This window comes from Falco biarmicus, chromosome 4, assembly GCF_023638135.1.
Source record: "Falco biarmicus isolate bFalBia1 chromosome 4, bFalBia1.pri, whole genome shotgun sequence".
Classification (NCBI taxonomy): domain Eukaryota; kingdom Metazoa; phylum Chordata; class Aves; order Falconiformes; family Falconidae; genus Falco; species Falco biarmicus.
This window is the reverse complement of record NC_079291.1, coordinates 842499-856583: the sequence shown is the minus strand read 5'-3', so window position 1 is coordinate 856583 and position 14085 is coordinate 842499. Positions and strand designations below refer to the sequence as shown.

Here is a 14085-nt window from a genome sequence, read left to right as displayed (position 1 = left end):
CGGCCGCGGTGCCGGGCGCGCGGGGCACGCCGGGATATGTAGTTCAGGGCTGGAGCCGCGGCGGTGGCGGCGCATGCGCAAAGAGGAGGGGGCGGTCGGGGGGGCGCCCTCCCCGGCAGGTGCCGTTCGGCGTAGTCTGCTGCCGGCGTGGGCCTGTAGGCCGGGCGGGGGGGCTTGGCTCGGCTCGGCTCGGCTCGGCTCGGCCCGGCCCGGGCTGGCTCGGCGCTGTGCGTAGCCTCGCGGCAGATTTACACAGTGGGAGCCAGCCTGCCCGCCCGCGGCCTGTGGTGGGTCAGGCTGGTCGTCCTTGCATTAGAACCAGATAAATTATGGGTGGTGCTGTTGGCTTCCTCCAGTGCCTGTACTGGCTCCCCGCGGAGCAGGCCCCGGTGTGCGTGCAAGTGGGCCAGCGGGGTTGCCTCCCGAACCTGGCTGGTTTGGAAGGACAGCTAGCTATGCCACAACCGGTGGTGGCTGTGCTGTGGTGCAAGAAGCAGTGGATCTGTAAAAAAAGGCAGCATGGCAAAGCCTGCTAACCCCATTCAAACTTGGAAAAAATTTGACTGTAGTGGTGTACATATGCAGCTCTGCGAGTTTAAATTTTCTGTACTACATGCCCAAATTGTTTGTCAAGTAATACAGAGCACTCGCTAACCACAAGTCAGTGATGAAAGTGCCAAAGAGTTTCTTTTACCAGCTGTAAAACAGTTTTATCCTTCAGAGGAAAGAAGATGCTCCTAATCTCTGTCCCAGGCCACCAGCACACCTTCTGGAAGATGGGAAATGTAGGAATGTCAACCTTGTCCATCGCAGTGATCGGAGGCCCCTGTGATTGCTTCCCATGAGGGGATTCTGCGAGGAGTCCCTGTGAGGGGATCCTGCCAAGGGTCCCTGTGAGGAGATCCTGTGAGCAAGGCCCACCCAGCAGCCGCCTGCAGCAGGGCCTGGCCCAGTCCCTCAGCCGCAGCAACGATGTGTGAGGGAAAGGAATGTGAGGAAGGGCCCTGCGAGCATGGAGGGCAGGGAAGGAGGGAGCTGCAGGCGGGGGATTGCCCTGCAGCCCCCGGAGAGGAGGCCTGTTCATCCTGAGGGACTGCAGCCCACGGGGGGTACTCACGCTGGGGCAGAGGAGAAGCGCAGGCGGGAAGGAGTGGCAGAGAGGAGCAGCCAAGAGCTGAGCAGAGCCCCCATCCCCACCCAGAGGGGGCAGAGGAGGTGGGTGATGCAAGAAAATACAGTGAAAAACCTAAAACTACAGACAGGAGTTGCATAGATAACAGGAACCATCAACAGGCAGGCAGGAGCCTCACTGTCTTCAAGAGAAGGTCTGGAGCTCGGCCGCTGAGCACTTCAGAAGGGACAGTCAGTACAGATGCAGATGAGCTCCACAAGAATGTCAATCAGTAGCCTTCTGACAAGGATGTGCTAATTGCTAAAAGAAAAACTACTGAAGTGATAAGACTCAACGACACTAGGATAAAAAAATTGTGGTAGTGGGAGATCACGACCTCCTACTCAAATGCCCCCCCCCCCCAAGAGAGTGAATCCCCTGCTCGGGAGCATGCCCAGTAAATTTAAAATTAATGTACCTTTAAACTGAAGCGAGAAAGCAACTAACTGGTAATTAGTAGATGTAGACTTTCAGCAGACCTAACCAGCTTCACTGTATAAATATGTATTGTGAGTACAACTAGGTATACAAGTTAGAAGGATCGATCCCCCTTACACCTGGCACCGCAATAAACATACCTGCTTTATAACTTACCCTGAGTTATAGAGTTTAATTCTACACGTCAGCAGAGTAAGAAAATGATCAGAAATAAACATGGCACAGGCTGTTACTATGTGTTGTATGAGGCAAAACACACAGGTCCTGAGTAGTAAATGACCTTACAAATGCCGAATAAATTGCGTTCAGATAAGCAAGTGGTAAAAGCTCCCAGTTTACAGCTCAGCCGGATCTCGGTGCCGCCTTCTAGGCAGTGCCGGGGCACAGAAACACAGCTGCCCTGGGAGGGAGCTGGCCCAGCAGGGCAGCGCCCGTGTGGCCAGGGCACCATTCCCCATGTCTGAGCAGGGCCCCGGTGGTGACCAGGCCTGCTGATGGTGGTCATCAGATGACCAGAAGATGGGGCCACCTCCACCACAGGGCAGGGTCTGGGGCCGGGGCTGAGCTCTGGTGGAGCTCCAGCCCCATGGGCAGTGGGTGGGGGTCCTGGGAGAGGGTGGTCTGAGCACCGCAGCCTGCCCGTGCGCTCAGGGCTCTTGAGAAGCAGAGTACAGAGCATCTTCTGAATGAAGCGTTGCATGAAGCATGGACAAATGTATTAGCAAGGCCACTGGGTTGTTTTTAGTGAGAGACAGTGAGTTTCAAGTCCTATGGAAGCTTTTAAACTTTCACTGGATTCTCTTGGAAAATCTGGCTCTAGGGTGCAAAGAGCAAAAGCTCTGTCTCAACTCGGTGAGTGATTAAAGCAACAGATAAAAGATGGTGGTGGTGTAGGTGGTTTTAGTAGGGGCATCATGATTTTTATGTATTTTTACTATCCACAGTTACTCCTATACCACCTACTCCTTCCCAAATTCCAAATGTCACTCTCACTCAAATTCTTTCTGCCGACTTAGGCTTTCGGAGTCTGCCTTTTTCAGCATTGTTCCCACGTGATCCAGTACCTACCCTCTGCACCCTGATACTGGTTCTCTGTGGGCTGTCATAGAAGTCAGCAGAAGTTACCTGTTGAGTTACATGGAAGCAGGATTATGTCTGAGGATGTATATGTGTTGACACAGGAGTCCCCAATGCTATTGGAATATCAGATGAAAGAAAAATATCAGAAATCAGGAAAAAATAAAAAGTTTTGATCACCACTTCCTTTCAGGCTGAGAACTTCAAAAGTGTGTTGACACTCAGAAAGAGAGCACAACATGAAAATGTGTGGGTGAGCAAAGACCCACTGAAATGTGAGGTTCCTGGCAAGATGTAGCTCAGGTGTAGTATCATTTGAGGGCGGCTGGTTTGCACAGTAGCCCAAACTAAGAAAATCCACGTAGTGCTGAGTCTCTACTCAGGCACGGCCTCTCTCGCAGTGTATTTATATTTTATTTAATTACAAAGAGTTTAGCTCCATTTTAATATTTGAATTATCTTTTCTCTGTATCTATATATGTAGCTTTTTCTCTCTCTTGTTTATCAGCTTTTACATTTTGTTTCTGTTTTTCTAATCCTTTGATGACATTCCTTAGTACCTTGATTTCATTCATTTTCTTTATTTTCTCCAACTTTTGCTTCTTGTGAAGTTATATCCATATCCCTGGATTTGCTTTTCCCATTATTTTTTGCTACATTCTTTCCTGGTTCTAACACCCATTCTTATCTCCACCTCAGAAATATTCTTTCGTCCAAATTCTCCACCTGTGTTTTGCCTTTTTTTTTTTTTTTTTAAGCTTCTAAACTATCTTGTATCTTCTTTTATGTCACTTGTGGCTTGCTTTCTAAGCTGTCCTTAGCACTCATTAATTTTTCACCTAACACTCTGACTGATATTTTTGAACCTATTTGGGCATTATTCTACAGGGCACAGTGAGGCTCATAATGCTGAACAGAGCAACACCTTAATATCTTTACAAAGAAAAAAAAAATAAAAAAGAGGGGGGCGTGAAGGGGGAGGGAGAGACAGCTGGCTGCATGCTCCAGTTTCATTGGTTACCCTCTGTACTGTCTGCCAGCGCTTACATAGGTTGCATTTGGACAGAGAGAGGCAAGAGGCCAGCAGCTGTAAACAGCAGAGACAGTAATGAGGCAGTGGCTTCACAAAACTGTAAATCCAGTTGTAAGGTAGCTAGTGTTAGATTAAAAACGCTGCAGCCTTTAGATATAAGATGCTGAACTAGTATGAGACCACTCTGACTGAAGGTAGGGATGGTAGTGAGAATATTTAAATAAACAAATGAGGGAATAATTTTTATCTGGCAGGAGTATGCAAGATCAGGTATCAGATAACCGCATTTCTGAATGAACCTTATTTGCCAGCCCACAGGCTCTTTTGTCAATTCTTTCATGCCCCCTTTCTGCTCTTGATGCTGCTTTGTCATGAAACCCATGTTTCCAAGAAATCTCTTTTCCTGTATATATGCAGTTTTAGTGCCTATTTTTCCTCTTTTATTTGGGCCCTTGCTGGAGTCTGGTGTTTTGTGGTAAACTGTCTTGGCTCCAACAACAGCAGCTTTGAAGAATTTCATGATGGCATAGTGTTACTGATCAGACAGAGCCTGGACCAAAGCCACAGTGGAAATCACGTACTTGGCAAGCACACTCCTTAGGCATTGTTCCACATGATCCCAGGTGGACGAAGTCAGAGATATTTGACCTGCTTGGATTCTGTGGAAAGCGTCTATTGACAATACCATGGGAACTCAAGGCATTAATTCTTCTGTAGCATCCTTTCTTTGCAAATACATCAACCTGGGGGACCTCAAACAGTGCAGGACTGGGTTAGGAATCCTGCCTCCAGGAAAACCCATGGTAAAAATGAACATTCCAGATTTGCCTGCCATGGCCCTAACTTGTCCAGGCCTGAAACACAAAGCTCCCCTTCCCTTCTACCACATCTATACGCATTGCACCTGCTTCATACTCACCTGATATTCTCCTAGGATATCAGGTCATAACTATGTGGTAGTAACTATGAGAAACCAGGAATGTCTTAGACACTGAATCAAACATTTATTTATTCTGAACAGAATGCATGCAATAATATGAGTCTAGACAGGGCCCATGCTCTCCCCACCCTGCTACCATATCAACTCTGACCATTGGATGACAGCACATCAGACATTGTAAAACTGAGCTTTTGGCTTATGATAGAAAACTGGAGTTCACCTGACATTACTCAAGACATCAGACTTTATTCCTTGTCAAGTAACAGGTTACAGCTGTTATCCATGACTTCGGCACTTCCAAGAACACAGCATGGACATCAACTTCAGGGCATTAATTAATGAGCTTCCCCTGGCTTAGTCAAATGTATGCTCTTTCACTTCTCAGAATCATGTCAGCCAACGTAAGGGTGACGTGCATACCTTAAGGAGGTGATCATTCTCTTCTGTATACTTTTATATACCTGATCTATCACAAATTTGAAAACTAAAATGAAGTGTGGGAATGTATTTGGAAGAAAAGGGACACCTGGCCTTATCAAAAGTCGCTCTTGCTTTAGCAGCTTGATGTGATTAAAAGTTTTATCTGCTCAGCAAGGCCACATGGTTGTGTGAGAAAGACACCTGGAAGAGGAAAACACAATCTTTGGCAGTTAAGCAGGCAGAAAAACAGGAGCTGATCTGGGAACTGATTACCGCAAGAATGTCAACAATTTTAGTGATGACACTAACTGCTTGTATGCTTTTAATCAATTAGTATCTATACAGATACAGATACAGCAGCATGTGAACAGTGTATGTAACCAATAGAATTAAGATGTGACGTGTGTATGAATATTAAAATTGTATATAAGTTTGCAGAAACTTAAGTAAAGTGGCTTCAACTAGGATCATATTGATATGTCATTGAGTCCGTGATTTTGCTCCTGCAGTGAAGTCTTGCCCAAAGTCCGTTTGAACTCAAGAAGCTACTTGACTCTGTCATTGTTGTGAAGTGGTTTTGGCTTCTCTTCTTTTGTCCCTCACTTTTGGCAGATCTAAGTTTCTGCAGACATCTTGCCTTCTCCTTTCTCCCAAACCAGAGAGCCCCCATTGCCAAATATGGGGCATAACCCACCACCATCAGTGATAAATCAAGTAGGGAAGGAAAAATCTTGGGATGCACATCCTCACAACCGGGAGATTAGATACTGTTAAATATGTTTGAAAAATGTAGGAAGGCTGTGGGTAGAATCAAGTTTGACAGAAGATCAATGATTTTTCTTTGAGCTGGACAAGCACACACATCCAGCTACCATTTGACAGCAACTTAAGCAGTAATTGAAAAGGTCTCAGTGGAGATTTCAATGGATGAGATCAGAAGCTTGGATATCGGGGTGCAGGCACAGTCACTAGTGGCTTTTGATGGGTGAGTCTGTTGATCGCAGCGTGCTGGGAACTTGGGGGATCATAGCCTGCTTCTGTCAGCATGGTCAGGAGAGAGCTGTGGGACACCCGATAATGATAAAGATTTAGCACCTTGCTAAATCACCCACACTGGCTTTGTCTTCCATGGTTATCTACAACAGCTTGCAACACAACTACTCCTTTCTTTTGATCTAGAGCATGGAGACCTGAGTACGTGGAAAGTATTTTTTGTCCTTCAGTGACCCTGATGCAGCTGAGAAAGTATCCAAGAAAAATCTACTACCACTTCTTATCAAAATGATTTTCATTTCCTAAATTAACCTTGCTTGCTGTTGATTTTCCAGTCCTAACATGCTGCCAGAGCACTGATATAGTGGACTTATTCTTTGGGTCTCTGCATGGCTAGTTATCCTCCTCTACTTTTTCAACAGCATGTTTATACTAGTCATTATCTCACCAAACAAGGACTGAACTTACATAAATGTACTGTTAATATTGTAATTCCCATTCTACAAATCTCTTTTCACTGCTAAGCTGCTGCACCTGCATTTGCAGAACTCTTCTCATAGAGCCACACATGATGCTCAAAGGGATCCTGCCTTTGTCATCAGTGACAGGATCTGATTACACAGAAAGTCGTGCCTGATGTAACACCAGCTTTGCAGTTTCTTTTTATGTGGCCCATTGTGTGCAGGAAACGGCGCTTCTGGCTCAGGAAGTCTGCATGCATCTGTGCTGCCACTGACAGCACTGCTGCCGTGCCCAGATAGTGCTGCTTGCTCAGATCATCTTGCAAAAATGGAGAGGCCCTGATGGTGGCTGTGGTGACAGGTCCATGGCATTTTATATGAGGTTTTTAAAATTGTTAAGCACTTCAAAGACAAAAGCATGATCCCTGTTCCCTATTCCCTGCAGTGAAACCAGGCTGGCAGCTTATGAAGTAACAGAGGATAGGAAAGTGAGACGCAGTTCAAGCTAGGATACTAGTTAACGTGCCTGTTAGACACATAAGCATAAACAGGATATACTGCGCTCTGCGTAATTTGCAGTTTGTGATCTAGATTTTGTACATGCTACCAGTGACCCAGTTCTGCACAAATCTTGTATTAATAAATGTAAAAATGCTGCATGAGAGAAGTGTCGATAACAATGCTGGTTCTTGTTTGAGAAAATCTATGAATATACCTGGAAATTCAAATCTACAAGTACAGCAGGTATATGAGGTATGTGAGGTAGATTTTTTAACTGTGAACTCTAATAGAAAAAAACCCTGACAAAACAAGCACATTCCATAGTCTCAAATGTATTTTCTAATCTTGACTATGCAATATGATACAGTTTTGCTTTAATGAAGTTTCTGAGGTGAGAGAACTGAGAACATGAGCCACAGATGCTGGTTTCGTCTAGATCCAAGTCTCAGTGCATTTTGTGGTAGAAGAATGACCCTTGTAAGAGAAGTGCACAAAGAAGGGTACAAGTCGAAGTAAACTACTACTAGTAGATAATTTCCACCCAGGATTAGTGGCTCAAATGCCACTGAAGGATATAGCTAAGAGTAGCAAATTCTTGTTACCACAAATGAGTGCTTTAAGCAGTAGATAGCTTTGCTGGTGCACAAGAGGTTTAGTCCTAAGTAACAAATGAGATCTGATTTAAGAAGTAATTACAGCTGACTCCCTCTGTCACAGTAGCTGCAAGATAGTGAAGATTAGTGATCTTAACTGCAGAAAGGGTGTCCAAAGGCATAAAACCATGAAACCAAAGGCAAAATATTTAAGAAAATAAAATCCTTAAAATTAATTGGTAAATATTTAAGCACACCACAGTGAAATGGTAAAACAAGAAACGTATTGCATTGGATAATGGATAAAAATAAGCCTACCAGGAATCAACAGCAGCCCCAGTGATGCCAGGAGGAAGCAACATGAACAATGGCAGATGAATTCTGTAGCTGATGTGTGTATCAGAGGGGCTCTGTGGGGAAATGTAAAATTCAAGTGGCCAGAAACAAATCTGAAAGAAGATAAATATTTGGAATCAAAGACCTGCAGGCATCAAGAGGTGCATTAAGCTGTCTTGAGAGAACGGATCAAAGTTAGTAGCTATCCAACCTCTCTGCAGATGTTGCTACTTTTAAGGAGAAGACCACCAGGGCATGAATTTCATTTTGCAGATAAGAAAGGCAAGTCACTGTCAGAAACCAGCATGAAAATATTTAGTTTTAAAACAAAAGAGCTAATTTGAGTTACAAGTTCCTGTTTCTTTGATACTGTAACAACAGTAGCTAGCATGAAAAAAACTGCAGGAGCTCATACTGTTTGCCTCGTGCTCCAAGGAACGGAGAATCTCTGATGAATATTTTTCTAATCTCTACTTAAAAAGCTGAATGATGAAGATTATACATCTTTAGGTGACCTATTTCTGTCCATAGCTACCCTTAGACTTAGAAGTTTTTTGGTTTAGCCTAAACCCTTCCTGTTGCAATTGAAGCCAGTTAGGTTTTGTCCTGCCCTCAGTGTCATGAAGAACAGTCAATAGTATCCCTGCTTATAAGAACCTTCTACATATTGAAAGGTTGTTATGAAATCACCTCCACACCCGCTATCAACCTTTATTTTTAAAAGAGATACTTTCCCCTATTCAATCACTCTCCATCTTTTAAACCTCCTTTTGTTTAAACTTTATTTTGTACTATCCTATTAAACTATACCAAATGAAGACTTCCGAGAGGTGAGCTAAAAAACTCAATTACTAACCCTGTCTTGCATATGACACATCTATTAAAATTTCCCAGGATGAGTTTTTCTGGTTTTGCATGAGCATCATATTGTTGACTCATTATCAATATGTGGTTTACTGTAACACCTAGGTCTCTTTCTGTAGTGCTGTTACTATTCTCCATTTTGTATTTATGCATTTCATTTTTTTTCTTGCTGCAATACAGTGCTTGGTACTTGTGTTTATTGAGTTTCATCTTATTGATTACAGACCCTTCTCCCATTTATCAAAGTAATTTTGAATTCTAATCCTTCAGCTCCCTTCCAGGCCGTTCTGCTTTGGCATCGTGTAAGTGCTCTCTGTACCATCAACCAAGTCATGAATGAAAATATTACATTGTATCGTATCTTGGCTAGACCCCAGCAGAATTCTGTATCATATATATATCCCTTTTCTTTGAAAAGACAATATAAATAAGACTTGAAGTATTTTATGCAAGCAATTGTGCACCTACTGTGTAGCAATTTAGCCCAGAAGAAAATATTTCTGTACACTGTCTATGAGAATGTCACGTGAGATAGTGCCCAGAGATTCCCTAAAGTCGATCGATACACATCACTTCTACTGCCTCTTTCACTGCAGGCCAGATACTCTGTTAAAGAAGGAAAATACAGCAGTTTAACAAACGTTTGTTTGCAATAAATCTTTGCTTGCTGTTTCTTTTTCACTGACCCTTCAAGTGCTTTTAATGTGGCTGTTTACTAATTTATTAGAGTATTGTTCTTGATGTTGAAATTATGTTGACTGCTTTTCCTCCTTTCTTTATGAAAATAATATTGTATTCTCCTCTATTCAGACTCACCCATCTTTCATGAATTCTTGAAGATAGTGATGGCAATGAGGTGTTATGAATGTTTTAATTCTAGAACCACTCCACAGAAAAATACTAAGGTAAATGCTTAGATAATGAGTGAATGTAGAAATGACATATCTGTGCTTAAAATGAGTATTTTACTCTTGGTTTAAGAAGAGATAAATTAGGTAAGCATTGTTAAAGACAAAAATCTACAAGACAGAAAAGAATAAAGCAAAGTAACTTATCAGAAGAAAAATTGCATGACCAGTGTATTAGTATTCTTTGTAGCTGTAACAGATTTTTCCTTCTAAATATTGCCAAAGGTTGTTTAAAGAAGCTATTTAAACAGTTATTAATTTTCTTTACCAAAACTATGCTATCATATAGTGCTGGTTGCCAAATTGCTTACTTGAAATAAGTCAATGGGCAAAAGGAGTGAAAAAGTTGAACAAAATGTTGGGATACAGATAGTGAGAGGTAGAAATACTGAAATATACATTATTTACATGCAACCGGCTCTTGTTATCCCCTTATCCCTCAGTTTTCCCACTCTTGTTCCTCCCCAGCTGAACCTCTCCCTTTTCCTGCATTTTGTTCCTCCACTAAACATCCCATACTAAGTCCTTTACAATTCCATACTGCTTTTCTCCTGCACCTATGATGTACCCCACCCCTGGGCAGCAACCCTCCACAGTGCTGCTCACTTGCAGCACCTCATTGTGATGGGTTTTTCACCTGGACACTGGGGCTAATGCTCTGTTGGGATGGCCCACGGAGGGGCCTGGGCAAGGTGTTCATTCCTTGGTTCAGGTTCCTTCCTGCCACTCTGCTCCTCGGGGCTTGTGGAGGTGGGTCTTCAGTGGGCTGGTGGCCCCTGTGATGGGCCTGAGGGTAGCCTGGCAGGGTATTAGTTGGGTTCCCCCCCTCCTGCTGCTGTCTCACTGAGCATCTTGGTGGGTGTGCAGGTGAGCTTTGTCACAGAAACATGCACAGAATAGCTCTTCTGCCGCAGATGGGACTCCAGATTAAAAAAAAAATAAAACCCCCAGTTGGAACCTTTCAAATGTAACTGATTTTTGTTAGTGCAATTTAAACCTCTCTGGAAAGCACCCATTTGCTGTTGGCCTTGTAAGCAAAGCTATCTCCGTTTGATGTTATGGGTTGTGGAAGGTCCAATGATTACTTGAATCTGTTCCTTCTTCTGTTTTATGGGGAAAAAATGTCAACAAACCAGTGAAGAAAATGTGCCATTTTACATTGGTCATATTTCATTTTGGTATTTTTTCACCTTGGTTTTGCATTGAATTATGATGGGAATGTAAAAAGTGCTTTCTGTTTTATAAAAAGCCTCATGCAGATTGCCAAGATTCACCTCCAAAGTGTTAAAAGTCACATTCTAAATCATTACAAAAGTCTTCTCTTTTCATCAAGTTTTAGTTATTATGTGAGAGAAAAAAGGAAATTGCTTTTGGATACTCCTTGGAATTATGTGATGCTATAAGAAGAAGCTGTTGCTAAGAAATAGGAGAGTTCAAGCTTTTCTGCTTGGCAAAAGAATGTGGCCATGAACAGCTCTCCATCTGACTTAGAAGAGCACCTTAATTTATAGCTGCATGTTTATAAATTTTTATTTTAGAGCACAGGCACGGTTGCCTGGCATCAAAGGCAGCTTTCCTAGGCTGCAAATTTATTGTACTTTGCTGTCTTGGTAGCTGCACATTGCAACAAGCAGCTCACAGAAGTGGACAGAACCAATTTGACACCATGTAACCCATTCACGTTAGTCTTCCGATGAGGAAGAACCAAGGAGTTGTAATGTCAGAGTTGTATCTCCTGCAATGGCAGATAACAACTCTGAACTAGCTAGATGCATCAATAGCCTTCTGCTACTCTCTAAACTGAACAGGAAATCTAATTCATCTGTGCGGTTTCCTGCTGAAACACATATTTGCAATGACAAATGTATGAGCACTGCAAAATTCAGTTACTGGATAGTGAAAGATATCTTTCATATTTTGGCTTGGTTTGTTTTGTTTTGTTTTCCTACAGTGAAACATAAACTTGCCAAACAAGTGACTAAACTCAACATAAAACATAACAATAGAAATTGTTTCTCTCTTTACCTGCTTGAAAAATAATAATTAAAAGATAATTAAGAGAAAGATATATAAGGCTGTGCTGCCTGGCTGAGATGACTAAAAAGCATGCATGAACAGCCAAACTCTTTGGGTGCCATTAAGTCTCCCTCTGGGGGAATGCAGCATTCAATCACTAGGGAGAGGTTAAGGGCAGAAAACAGCTGGGCAGTGGCTGCTGTAATCACAGTGGTGCAGGTGAAAGATTCAGCTCCCAGCAGCTAAACTATTTTGTCAGGTTTACAAGAAATTACATTGTAGGTAGAATTCCCTGGTCCCCAGCCCTATGCTGACATTACTTATTTTTCCTGTTTTGAACAAAGTGTGAGAAAGTGAATGACAGGGATAACCAAAGTCAAACCTGACACCTTCTGTTTCATGTGACCAGCATACACTTTGTGCAAAGTTCTTGCAGAGTATCTTTGTAAAGCTGAGATGGCCACTGACAAACACAACAAAGCAGGAGGCATCTCTAGAAGCAGAAAACTGGCACACTGTAGCTTATGTGAGTTTGATCCCTTCTGCTATCCTGTATTAGAGGACATATTTGGGATTCCTCAGTTACAACTCTTAAAAATTTTTGCCAGAGTTTATAATCTCCCATTGTTAGAAACAGAAAGACTTCAGAAACATTTAACATATATGCCTTCTCTCAGCTGGCTTGTTCTTGACAATACTCCTCTCACAATCAAAAAAGCCATGATCTTCATGCAAATCACAGTGATCTATACCAATCCCCATGGTCGTTGCAGCACTAGTCATTAGTAACCGCAGTGCGACATTAACAATAGCCTAGTTAAAGTCTTCTGGGTTCGGCATTTATTTCTATGTGCTGATTCACAGCCACATACTTACCTGTGCTGGGCTCATATCCAGCTGTGTAGTTTCCCAACTATCTTTAGCCACCTTGAGAAGGTGGTCTTCCAAAAAGAATGATTCTCCTTCTTGCCCTGCTGTACATCACCATTGACTCCCTTGTGGTAGTACCGGCACTTCTGCGTCTGTGCAGTGACTCAGAGAAAGCTCATTTAACCCAGCTGGAAAAAACAATCATAAAAAAAGGCATTTTCTCAGCTAGGTCAGCAAGCTGTTTCAACTGCCTGTGCTGATGAAGCAGCACAGCCCCAACACAGAGGGAAGGTGAGATGTGGCCAGGCAGAGACTGGAATCGCACATTTCAGCAGCAGTGGAGATCAGCTACAAGAGGTGTGAAACCCCTCCTTCACCATGGGGTTAGCAGCATACCTCTGCACCCATTTTCCTTACTATCATGAGGCCTTTTCTCCTCTTCCTCCTTTATAATAGGCTTAGCCATGCAGTGAGACTGTACTTGTAGCAGAGCTGAGAACAGAGGCATTCTATGTTTGGGCCCTTTGCTGGCAGCGTGACCCACGTGAGAACCTCATGGCTGTTACTTCAGCATCAGGTTTCAAGCCCAGACTCCATATTTATGCACACTGGTTTTTGCTTCAGCTTTCGTATAAGAACAACTTAATTGATGTGCTAGGAGGGGAAACTCAACTAGGAAGTGTGGACAGGAGAAATTGGTCTGACCTTCATATGCTGCATGGGGCAGGGTTAACTTAAGTCATACATAACAAAGAATCAACCCCAGAATGAGGAATGTGTATCTCACAAGGGCTCTGCATGAGACATGGTGTACCAGCAGCTTCAGGATATGTGGTGGCCTCACAGGGATTTTAAAGCATATAATTTGAATTTCATAGAGTATGTGGATGAGCCTACAAATAAGCAATAAGGATGAAACAAATACCATTACTTCTCAAAACATGTTTGAAAGTTGATCCTCTGTCTACCATGTTGCTGATACAGATGTTTACAGGGAGAGGATAATGCTGCTTTAACTGGTACAGCACAGTAACACTCCCCGGAAAGCTACTATGGCACGTGAGAATAGCTGCTCCAGCACGCTCTGGCCTTGCTCCCAGCCATTTCTCTTATGCCATAAGCTGAGCTGAGTGATCAAGCACTGCTATTCCACTGGTTTTAGAAGTCTCAAAGTATTCTGTAATTTGGAGAAGCTCCTTGCCTGAAAGTTTCATGTTGTTTAAGAATTTCAGGCCTAAAGTCTGTTAGCTGTTTTTGGGGTTTGGTTTGTGGTTTGTTTGTGGGTTTGGTTTTTTTTAATTATCATTGCAGACCTCTTATTATTTGTTTTCAAGAAAAAAACCCCAAACCAACAGTTCTTGATCATCCCAGTACCTCCCAGCCACACACACAAGTTAAGGACCATCATTGCCACATCCTACTATATGGCTTCTGGGGAGAAGGTGCTTGTGCCATTAGCTGTGC

General features: G+C 43.0%; 1 long non-coding RNA gene across 1 annotated transcript; it reads right to left on the bottom strand.

Moving 5' to 3' along the window:
* Positions 1-4657: 4657 nt before the first annotated feature.
* Positions 4658-13040, bottom strand: LOC130148028 (uncharacterized). The gene is made up of 3 exons (XR_008821446.1): positions 12628-13040; positions 7946-8076; positions 4658-6139 (listed from the first exon to the last, which is right to left on the bottom strand). It is a non-coding gene; the product is annotated as an uncharacterized LOC130148028 (long non-coding RNA).
* Positions 13041-14085: the final 1045 nt, after the last annotated feature.